An 11,604-nucleotide genomic window follows, 5' to 3' on the forward strand; every position below is an offset into this window, starting at 1 on the left:
TAATTTGAAGTGACCGTCTAAAGGAGTAGAAACCGAATGTGCTTCATCCATATTGAACCTTTTCAACCCCTTGAGAATATAATTCTCTTGGGGCAGCCAAAGTTTGCCAAAAACTCTGTCTCGTGAGATCTCCATACCTAACATCTTCCTGGCTACTCCCATATCCTTCGTGTCAAACTCCATCTTCAGCAACTGCATGACTTTCTCGATTTGTGCCCTTTCCTTTGCAGCTATCAACATATCATCCACATATAACAGTAAATATGTTGAATGCCTAGTCTGCCTGTAATAGACACAATCATCATACTCACATCGATTAAAGCTGACCTTGATCATGAATGAGTCGAAGCGCTTGTACCACTGCCTCGGAAATTGTTTGAGCACATACAGAGACCTCTTAAGAATACAAACATTGTCCTCTTCACCTTCGTGGAGATATCCCTTAGGCTGCTTTATGTAAATTTGCTCCTCCAAATCTCCATGCAGAAATGATGTTTTAACATCCATCTGCTCCAACTCCAAATCATAATGTGCAACAATAGCCAACAACAAACGAATGGACGTATGTTTGACTACGGGAGAAAAAATCTCATTGTAGTCCACTCCTTCCTTCTGAGCATATCCCTTGGCAACCAATCTTACGTTGAATTTCTCACCATCTTTCTTCTGAAAGATCCACTTGCAACCAATCGCCTTTGAGACTCTTGGAAGATTAACCAGAACCCACGTCTGATTCTTCTCCAAAGACTCCATCTCCTGCTCCATGGATGTAATCCACCTTTCACGATCATCTTCTTTAACGGCCTCTCTGTAGCTACATGGGTCTCCAGCTTTTGTGAATAAAGCAAAAGATATGTGATCATCGTCTTCCCAACTATATCTAGTAGGTGGCACCACTGTACGGCTCGAGCGTCTCAACGCTATTAGTTGCTCCTCCTGTGTAGTAGCTCTGTCTTCATCGCCAGTTTGAGTCTCATCAGTAGGCCCACTAGGGTTTGCAGGGCTTTCTGAAAACTCCACCTCATATACCCGAGAATCTGTAGAAGCATTTGGTGCTCCACCTTGCGCCTTGTCTTCTGTCTTCGAATCTGCCTGCATGATAGCGTCTTCATCAAAGACCACATCACTACTGGTAAAGGCATTGTGTGTCTCAGGATCTCATAACTGGTACCCTTTGACTCCATAAGTGAATCCTATGAAGATACACTGTCTCGACTTGAACTCTAGCTTGTGTCTCTTCTGACTGTCTACAAGACTATACGCTGAACAACTAAATATGTGTAAAGTTGAGTAGTCCACGGATTCTTCTCGCTATATCTCCTCTGGGATTTGAAGATCAACAGCTGTAGATGGTGACCTATTAATCAAATAACACGCATGATTTACCGCTTCTGTTCAAAAACCTTCGGACATGTCTGCTTGTAGCAAAAGACTGTGGCCTCTTTCCATCAGTGTCTGATTCATGCGTTAAGCTACTCCATTTTGTTCTAATCGTTCTGGCACACTTAACTGATGTTGGATGCCTTCATTAGTCAAATATTCTTTGAATTACTCGGAGGTATACTCACCCCTATTATCTGACCTCAAGACTTTCAATTTCAGCCCTTTCTGATTTTCCACCAATGCCTTCCACTCCTTGAACTTCTGAAAAACCTTAGACTTCAGCCTCAAGAAATAGACTCAAAGCTTCCTAGAGGAATCATCAATAATGGTAACACAATACCTCACACCCTCAATGGATGCCTTCAATGAGGGCTCCCACACATTAGTGTGGCCAAGATCTTAGACTTATGCTGCAAAGTAGAGAAAGATACTCTATGATGCTTCCCCATAACATAATACTTATAAAAGTCAAGTTTGCATTGAGTTATTCTTAAAAGCACGCCCTTGCCGTGGAGTACTTACAAACCCCTTTCACTCACGTGTCCTAGACGCATGTGCCAAAGTCTCGATTGATCAGTCTTCTCTACTACGGCTGAAACCTCACCCTCAATGACGTTGCCTACCAGTTTGTACAAGTTCCTCGTGCGCTCCCCTATCAGAACAGTAGTAGCAACCCTAGTGATTATGATAGCTCCACCTTCACTACTGAACTTTCACCCTTGAGCCTCAAGAGCTCCCAGCGAATAAAGATTTTTCTTTAAGTCTGGAACATAGCGAACATTGGACCGAACATTGGAGAGAGTCCTTTCCTATCCATCGTGTATCTTCATCCTGACGTTCCCAATGGCAACAATCCGACACATTGCATAGTTCCCCATGAGAATCGATCCTCCATAAACAGGCATGTAAGTGCTGAACCACTCTCTCCTTGAGCACATGTGATATGTGCATCCTGAATCAAGTAACCAATCATCAGTATACTTGCTCGTACCTGACTCCACAGTCAGTACGTCACAGAGATCTTATACGACACCAGTATGATTATCCTTACCCTTAGTGTTGTTAGTTCCGTCATCATGTTTCTTCAAGTACTCCTTGTACGACTTGCAATCCTTCTTGAAGTGACCTGGTCGTTTGCACCAAAAACAAACGACAGAACTAGAATTTCCTTCAGCCTTGACCGGCTCCTTGCCCTTCAACTTCCCTTCATTACATTGGCCACTAGACCTGAAGATTCCTCCATGGTGTTTGTCTTCCTGATGAGTTCATTATTCTGAAGCACCGAGATAACATCCTCCAACTCTAAAGTCTCCTTCCCATACATGATAGTAGTCGCCAAGTGATTGTAACAGGATGGAAGAGAACACAGCAACAGAAGAGCTTGGTCTTCTTCTTCTAGCTTTACCTCAAGAGCCAATAAATCGTCAATAATCCTATTGAAGATGTTCAAGTGTTGCAGAATAGATGTACCTTCCTTCATCCGAAGTTCATAGAGCTGCTTCTTCTTGAAGAGTTTATTTGACAAACTCTTCGTCATATACAAGCTTTCCAACTTACACTACATAGCCACATTCGTGCTCTCATTCATAACGTTGTAGAGCACCTCATCTGACAAGCACATGATAATCGTAGCCTTTGCGCGGACATCTATGTCTTTCCACTCATCTTTATCCAAAGTGGATGGCTTCTTCTCAAAACCGTCTAGGGATCGGTGGACCCCTTCCTTCACGAGTAACGTCGTGACGTGCTTCTTCCACAAGAAAAAATTCGACTTGCCGTCAAATTTCTTAACCTCGAACTTGGTCATTGTCGTCTTGATCGCCATAGTAGCTCTGATACCAATTGTTCTATTATGCAAGCCACGGAAGATAAAATTTAAACAATCAAGAAACCCTAAATCTACCAAACAATCAAGACAAACAGCAAACAACAAGATTTAACGTGGTTCCACGTGATTGATATGATCCATGTACGTCCACAGGGAGAAGGAAAAAATCTTATTTCTTTTGAGAAGAGATTACAAGAGGTTAAAACTACACACCCCTAATAATGGTGGAATATAGATCTTTTTTTCCTTTTTTTTTTCTTCTTTTTCAAACCCATGGATTGATACAATTTATATAGAGATTAATTTTGCTCAATCCTATTAGAATTCTAACTTGAATCCTAATTGGATTTCCCAATTTAATTAATTCCTTCAATCCAATCCTAATTAGGATAGTATAACTAATCCTAATTAGAGTCCAAACTCAACTATGCTTCTCAACTGATTTGAGTCATCACGAACTCAACATGTCATCATCGAGACTTTAAGGTTCAATTCGATATAAAACCTTATCTTTTGTGCAAGACAGGGAGATGACATAAAGAAGCGCTCCTAACAACCCTTCACTTTTTTTAAATATTTTATTTAAATATTAATCTATCATAATCATAATAATATCCTATCTTAATCCCACGTGAATTACCTATAGCTTAATAATTTAAAAATATAAGTTACACGAAATATTACAACAACAAAAAAAACCCAAAAAGTTTCAAATTTTACACAAAATACTCTCAAATATTTAAAATTACACAAAACACCATTACATATCAAAACTTAAAATAACAAAAATAAAATTTAAAAAGTAACATTATCCTCTAAAGAATTTAAATTTATAATTAACACCCTCAACATTTTAAAAATAATAGAAACATCCTCAAAAGTTTAAATTATGAAAAAAACACTCTCAAAACTTACGAACAACATAGATAATTCTAGGGATTACCATCAGACTTGAACATAGATCCCTTTCCCCACCGTAAAAAGCTCTTTGTCACATCAATTAAGCATTAGGGGTGATAGAGAAAGATAATACCATGTAAACACAAATGAGGTTAAATGATAATAAAAAGGTAAAGTAATAATAAGTAGCTAACATACTATAATACATAAATTATTGCCAAAAAACTAAAAACTTTTAAAATGGAATAAAACACCCTCAATAATTCAAAATTACACAAAACATCATGACTTTTCAAAAATTAAAACAATAAACATAAAATCTAAAAATTAGTAGTAGCCCCATAAAATTTATAATTTATAATTAACACCGTTAAACTTTCATAAATTGTAGAAGCACACTCAAAAGTTTAAAAATACAAAAAATCCATAAAATTTGAAAAATATATTGATAGATTAAAACTTAATATCATTGTCTAAATGAAAGTAATTGTATATAATTTTACTCATTAGCTGGAGTATCAAAAATACAGAGGTAGCATTAATTGATAGAAGACTAAAATCACTTAAAATTGGTAAAAGACTATAATATAATAGATTAGTATTAATTGATTATATTTTATAAACATTATTCTCTGATGTTAGTAATATTCACAGGGGAAAAAAATTCTTTGATTTTAATAATATTCACAGGGTAAAAAATATAATGAGTTGTGTATGGAGAAACTATTAAAAAGTTCAGAGATATCTTTCAAAAAGATCTAGCTATTTTTATTTTAAATAGAAAAGTTATGAAAATTAACCAAAATTCATAAACTTACATGAATCACTTGAATTAATATTAACAAGAGACATATCTATGAAAGAAGCACCAACTGATTTCCCATTGGAGAACATATTAAACAACTTTTTCCAATTAAAGAAGCATTTTTCATAGAAGGTACAAGAAATATTAGTAAGTCTTATAAAATATTATATTTTATTCTTCAAATACTAAAGGAATCATAAACTTATTATATAATTAGGTACAAATGATCTTGTAATAGCAACTAACGTGAAGTTATTGATCAAATATATTACGAGATATAACAAACCAGACAAGAGGAGAAAAATCACTATAATTGATGAAATGTATCCACATAATACTTACTTAACAAGTCATAAAAAATATGAAAAATCACTTAGTGGATAAAATATATACACATGATGCTTACTTATCATAGTTTAAGATACACATGTAATATATTTCATTACAAAATTCTTATTAAAGGCCACTAAATATAAAGTTCACCTTATATCCATCTCAAATTTGTTGGGGAGATATGCACGTCATCGCAAATTTGCGTCTATGTGTGTGTGTGTACACATCCAAAGATTCAACTAACTACATAAATAAGAGAATGGTAAGTAAACCAAGGAAACATCCATATAACACAATAAATAATAAATATTACATAGGGTTATAATACACATAGGGTGTAACTAACTTAGTTACACCCACCTGTAAAATACATGTTTGAGCATCCATATTAACGATCAACAACATTCTTTATGGTCTACATGTCATCAAATAAGTGTGGATCAAATATCATGTGGCTTGGTATTTTCTATTCTATAATTCAAGCAACTCAAAATAACGGGTTTTTTAGACCGTTACAGACCGTTCATTTCTGAGCCATTAGATGTATAAACTATAAGTATCTTATCTATGTGATATTTTTTATCTCCATGAAGTTTTGAATGCACAGATCATGATGAACGGTGTTGATTGTTAATTTTGACGCTCAAACATGTACTTTTACATATTATAACCATAGCAGGTAATAGATAGGCTGGGGGTCTGTGTGATACCCATCCTTTTTTTTCAAAAAATAAATCATATATATATATATATATATATATATATATATATATATGAGAGAGAGNTGATCTGAACCATGTTAAAGGCAGGTCACTAACTCTTTACCATTTCGTCTACTGACAGAGATGTGTGACAATTAATTTACTACAAGTCTAAGATATTTCTATGATATTGGTGTTTGTCATGAATGATGAATCGATGATTGACCATAAAAAGGAGAAAGTAAGCGATCTTTGTTGTAGTAACAGATCATGGCCCTTTATTTTCAAATAATAAAATTATATGTGACAAACTAAATATTTCATCATCCTAAATTCTATTACCTGCAAAAGAATATAAGGAAATTATATAAACATAACAACAGCACATTTAAGCACCACTACTAAGACATTACACGCCTTGCATATGTCAGCCTTAAATATAATAGGGAGTATGTGCCAGCGTACATATCAGGCTTAAAGGAGTTCCGATTGTCAAAAAAATGTAGATGTAATTGGAGTTTAATTCAAACTAAATAAATTATCGTAGAAAAAAGAAGGTTATCAAGAGTAATCCTCGAAATTTGTGAGCATTGACCTAACTAACTCCAAATAGAAAGAGTCTTTGTCGCAAGCAACTCTTAAATCTTGTAACATGGTTCATCTAATTTAATCCAGATCATAGTAGTCATCTACATTTAACTAATAATTAAAAGTAAAGATATATGAGATGATATTTCAGACTGATATTAAGAAAACATTTGTCTTAACTTAATGTAAAATGGTGAGCTATGTTGGTTAGGTTGCATAGCTAGACTTTTTCCATGGTGCCAAGAAGCTTCGTTAGATTCCATTATGTTGACCTTCTTGTTTTGATGATGGTTTAACAAACAATTTACATTTAATATTGTTTGTCTAGTATTTGTATTTTGTTATTTATTATAGACAAACAATAAGTTGGAGGATGGATGGAATCGAGCATTCACGATCATATCCAATGGAGGTTGGCGGAATAGTGGAGTAAAGCAATGCAATTCAAGTTGAAAATCCAAGTTCAAGCTTCTTCCGCAAGTGTACCAAGTCAAACTTATTGAAGATCAAGATCAAGCTTAAGTAACATTTAGTTTAAATTTATATTATGTGTGTTAGTACTTTAAGCTCAATCATATACACACATACACGTTTTAGTTTTGTATACATATAGTTATATATATACATATATGTTTTGGTTTGATAGTTTTCAAGTTTTAATATGAAACAATTTAATATAATTAGAAAACATATTTTTGTTTCATACTTATATGCATATATATGATTTCATCAATATCAATTTTATTTAGTTCAATGAAATCATGTTTTAGTGCATTATATGTGTATTTTGATAAAATACTACATTCATTATTTATAGACTTCATAACAATAGTTTACATCTTTCTTCAAGTCTATAAAATCATTTTGTAAAGTTTTAAAATATGGTTTAGCCAAAATGTCAAAATTCATATGTTTACATTTTCATGTTTTGGACTATTTTGTAAAATAATGATATTTCTCATTTGGGAAGTCCTTTTAGAAAACCAGTTTTTGTAGCATGTGTATTATCATGTCTACAATCATTTTTCGAAGTTTCATAATTTTGGAATTTATTTGATATTTTTAAACAGTGTTTTAAAATCAGCAAACTGTTTTCAAACCTGATTTTTTCATATATCAGTTTGCAGTCGACCGCCACGGTCGACCGCGCCTGAGTCTTTTCCTGAGTGGGCAGCAGAAACTTTCACGGTCGACCGTCACGGTCGACCGTCAGCTCGAAAATTCTCATGGTCGACCGCGTAAGTCTCTGGAAGTTTTCCGAGTTTCAAAGCTAGCTCGCGGTCTACCGCGAGTTTTTCACGGTCGACCGCCGTTCACCCTAACGGATCTTTTTGTACAGATTCGTATTCCTGATTTTCTGGAATTTTTGTTATTTTGTTTGGGGTTTTTGCTATTGGTTTCTCTTCCTATATAAACCCCTCATCTCCTCTTCTATCAAAAACCAAGGAGAAAGTTTTAAAGAAGTTTAAGAGGGTTTTACAGTTTGTTTAGTTTGTTTTTTGGGGTTTGCTTTTATAAAGAGGAGCTTGCATTATCTGTTGAGGAGTTTATCTTCAATATCTTCTCATCCTCTCTTTGTGTTTATAGAGAAGTTTTCTAACTCCTTTCTCTAGCAATTTTATTATTGATTTTCATATTCTTATTATTGCTAGTTTGCTATTTGAGTTAGATTTTATTTCACTCATTGTTTACACACACCCACATGAGCTTATTGTATTTTAGCTTATTGTATTTTCATACATAGTATATTTGGGTTGGTGAGAGTTGTAATAATTGAGTGTGAGCTTTCTTGTGTTCTCATCCATATTAGAGAACAATTATTTGTTGTATTTGTGCTTATTGTGAGATACACTTTGTAATACACTTGTACACCGAGAGGAGTGTGTGGTGAGAGTCGGGGATCGTCCCAAGAGGAGTGATGTCGGTTGACGAACCTAGGGAGAGGTTGTAACCGAGCATTTGAGGGAGACACGGCTAGGTCCAATACTTGTGAGGGTGTAGAGTGGGTTTGCAAGAGTGTGAGTTGTAGAGTTTTCGGTTAGCTAGAAAACCGAGTGTGTAGAAGTTCCGGCTTCCAAACAAGATTGTGATAGTGGATTTCTCCCCTGGAGTAGGGAGCGGAGACGTAGGACGGAAAGTCCGAACTCCATAATCATTTGAGTGTGTTTGAGTTTGTCATTGGCGCATTTGCTTATGCATTTATCTTATATCGCCAATTGCCTTTACTCTTGTATATTTTGCCCTATCACATTTGTAGTTTGATTATGTCACCCCTGTGTTAGTTTATATATCCTTGCATATATTTCATCATATACCTCTTTGCTAGGATATATCTCTTTGTTCATATTGTATATTCTTGCTCATATCATATTGTATATATATCTTGCAAGAATAATATTTGAATTAGTTTTAATTGGCATAAAATCGGATTAGATTAGCATAAGACCCTAATCACCCTCCCTCTAGGGTCTAACTCATTAGATTATATTTGAGGCGTCAATTAGGTACGAAAAAGTCTAAAAAATAGATTTGGTTATCTAACAACTTTTTTGTTCTATAGTAAAAGAAATTCACATGTTATACGCTGTAATATTCCTCAAATTCTTAATTTATAAATAATCTAACCTTTCTTTCTAACAAAGGGAATGTTGTTCTAAAATGCTTATCAAATAGCATCAGGTAGTTTAAGTTTTGACATTTTAATTTTAACGAAACTCATCCGGGTTTACCATCACGCCCATAGCAAGTAGCATCTTTTGTATTAGGGAGTTATATAACACGTACTATTCTCAAGATAAGCTAGCAAAATTAAAAAAAATGGATTTTTGATTCTTTGTGCTTCGTTTATCATTGCAGCAGAAAAGTGTAAACGGACACTTGAGCGCATAGTTGGGATGCGACTGCTTTCGGTTTATAGTTTTGGAATCATAAGGGGCAAAAGTGTCTAAACGCCTTGTTCCGCCAAACTTTGTCCCGCAACATGCAGCGATCTGGTTCGGCTTTTTTATATGTAGCGTTGAAAGTGTAGTAGCAAATTAACTAATTATAGAGAACATGTTTGAAAAGCCCAACTAATACCCATATATGCAGTAATTAGCGACCCATTTAATCTAGAGAGCAAGTGAGCAACTGGGCTATCAGTCTGATCAATTGGACATTGTATTAATTTCTTTCACTGGGATTAAAAAAAGATATAGAGAGAGAGGATCCAGGCTACAGCCCACTAGCTCAAGTTACTCTACTTGTTGGGTTTTTTTTTTGTTTTGATGATGATTTACAAACAATTTACATCTAATGTTGTTTTCTAGTGTTTGTGTTTTATATTTATTGTAGACAAATAATATGTTGGAGGATGGATGGGATCGAGCATTCACGATCATATCCAATGGAGGTTGGCGGAATAGTGGTTGAAGCATTGCAATTCAAGTTGAAGATCCAAGTTCAAGCTTCATCCGGAAGTTTACCAAGCCGAACTCATTAAAGACATTCATCAAACTTGGGTAATTTAGTTTAGGTTTTATATTATGTGTGTTAGTACTTTAAGCTCAATTATATACACACATACACGTTTTGGTTTTTGTATATATATAGTTATATATATACATATATGTTTTGGTTTAGCTATATAGATATGAAATAGTATATATCTTCATATATACTTTTACATGTTTCATATTCTATTGTATTTGGAAAAATATTGTGTTTTTGGTTTATATGGTTTATAGACTTAACAACTAAAGTTTATACTTTTTATCAAGTCTATAAAATCATTTTACAAAGTTTCAAAACTTGGCTTATGTCAAAACATCAAAATTCAAGTATCTCATGTTTTCATGTTTTGGACATATTTGTAAAATGATGATATTTTACAAATGGGAGGTGATTTTTGAAAACCAGTTTTTGTATCATGTTTATTATTATGTCTACCATTATTTTCTAAAGTTTTATATTTTTTTTGATTTTATTTGCTATTTTTAAAGACATTTTGAAAATCAGATTTTTGTTTCAAAACAGGCTGATAACCTGTTATCAGTCGACTGATGACATCAGTCGACTAATGTGTCGACTGAAAAAATTGCCTGGAACAATAAATAGTTTCTATTTTGTTTTGATCGACTGACCAGTCGACTGATGAGGTCATCAGTCGACTGATAAGGTCGTCAGTCGACTGATGAGCTAGAAAATGCCTCTAATGGTCAGCTCATCAGTCGACTGATGAAACCCGTCAGTCGACTGATGCTGTAACGGCTAGTTTTTCCAGCCTGTTCTAGTTTTGATTTTTTGGTCTTTTTGTCTTGTTTTCTCTTGGCTTTGGGGTTTCTTATAAATACCCACACATATCCTAACTTCTGAACTAATCAAGAGAATTTTAAAAACAAGTTTAAGGGTGTTTAAAGTTTGGTTTAAGTTTGTTTAAAAAGCTTTTAAGTATTTTCAAGTTTGGTTTGTGAAGCAACTTTCACAAGAGCAAAGCGGAGATCATCCTTAGTGTTTGAGCATTCACTCTTCTCCCTCTCTCTTGTTATCTATAGAGAAGTTTCCATAAACTCAATCTAGCTTTACATTTATATTGTTTGGTTATTATTTTATTAAGCTAGTGTTTATATTGAGTTTAGTTGATTTTATTTACTTTTTTTTACACACACAAAACCATTGAGCTTATTGTATTTGCATACATTATATATTTGGGTTGTGGGATTGTGTGACTTAGAGTGTGAGCTTACATTATGTTCTCATCTATTATAGAGAACAATTTATTTGTATTGAGAGCTATTATTATGAGGTTCACTTTGTATTACACTAGTACACCAAGAGGAGTGTGTGGTGAGAGATGGGATCGTCCCAAGAGGAGTGGGGTAAATGGTAATGCCTAGAGAGAGGTTGTAATTCCTAACACTTGAGGGAGACACGGGCTAGAGACCAACACTTGCGGTGATAGTTAGTATAGTTACATTGTGAGTGATTGTGAACGTTGATCGGTGAGCGTTGAAAACCGACACTTTAAGGTGTAAATGTTTTTCGGGTAAGCGTAGAAAACCCGGTGTGATAGTGGATATCTCCTCGAG

Source organism: Asparagus officinalis, chromosome 10 (genome assembly GCF_001876935.1).
Source record: "Asparagus officinalis chromosome 10, Aspof.V1, whole genome shotgun sequence".
NCBI lineage: Eukaryota > Viridiplantae > Streptophyta > Magnoliopsida > Asparagales > Asparagaceae > Asparagus > Asparagus officinalis.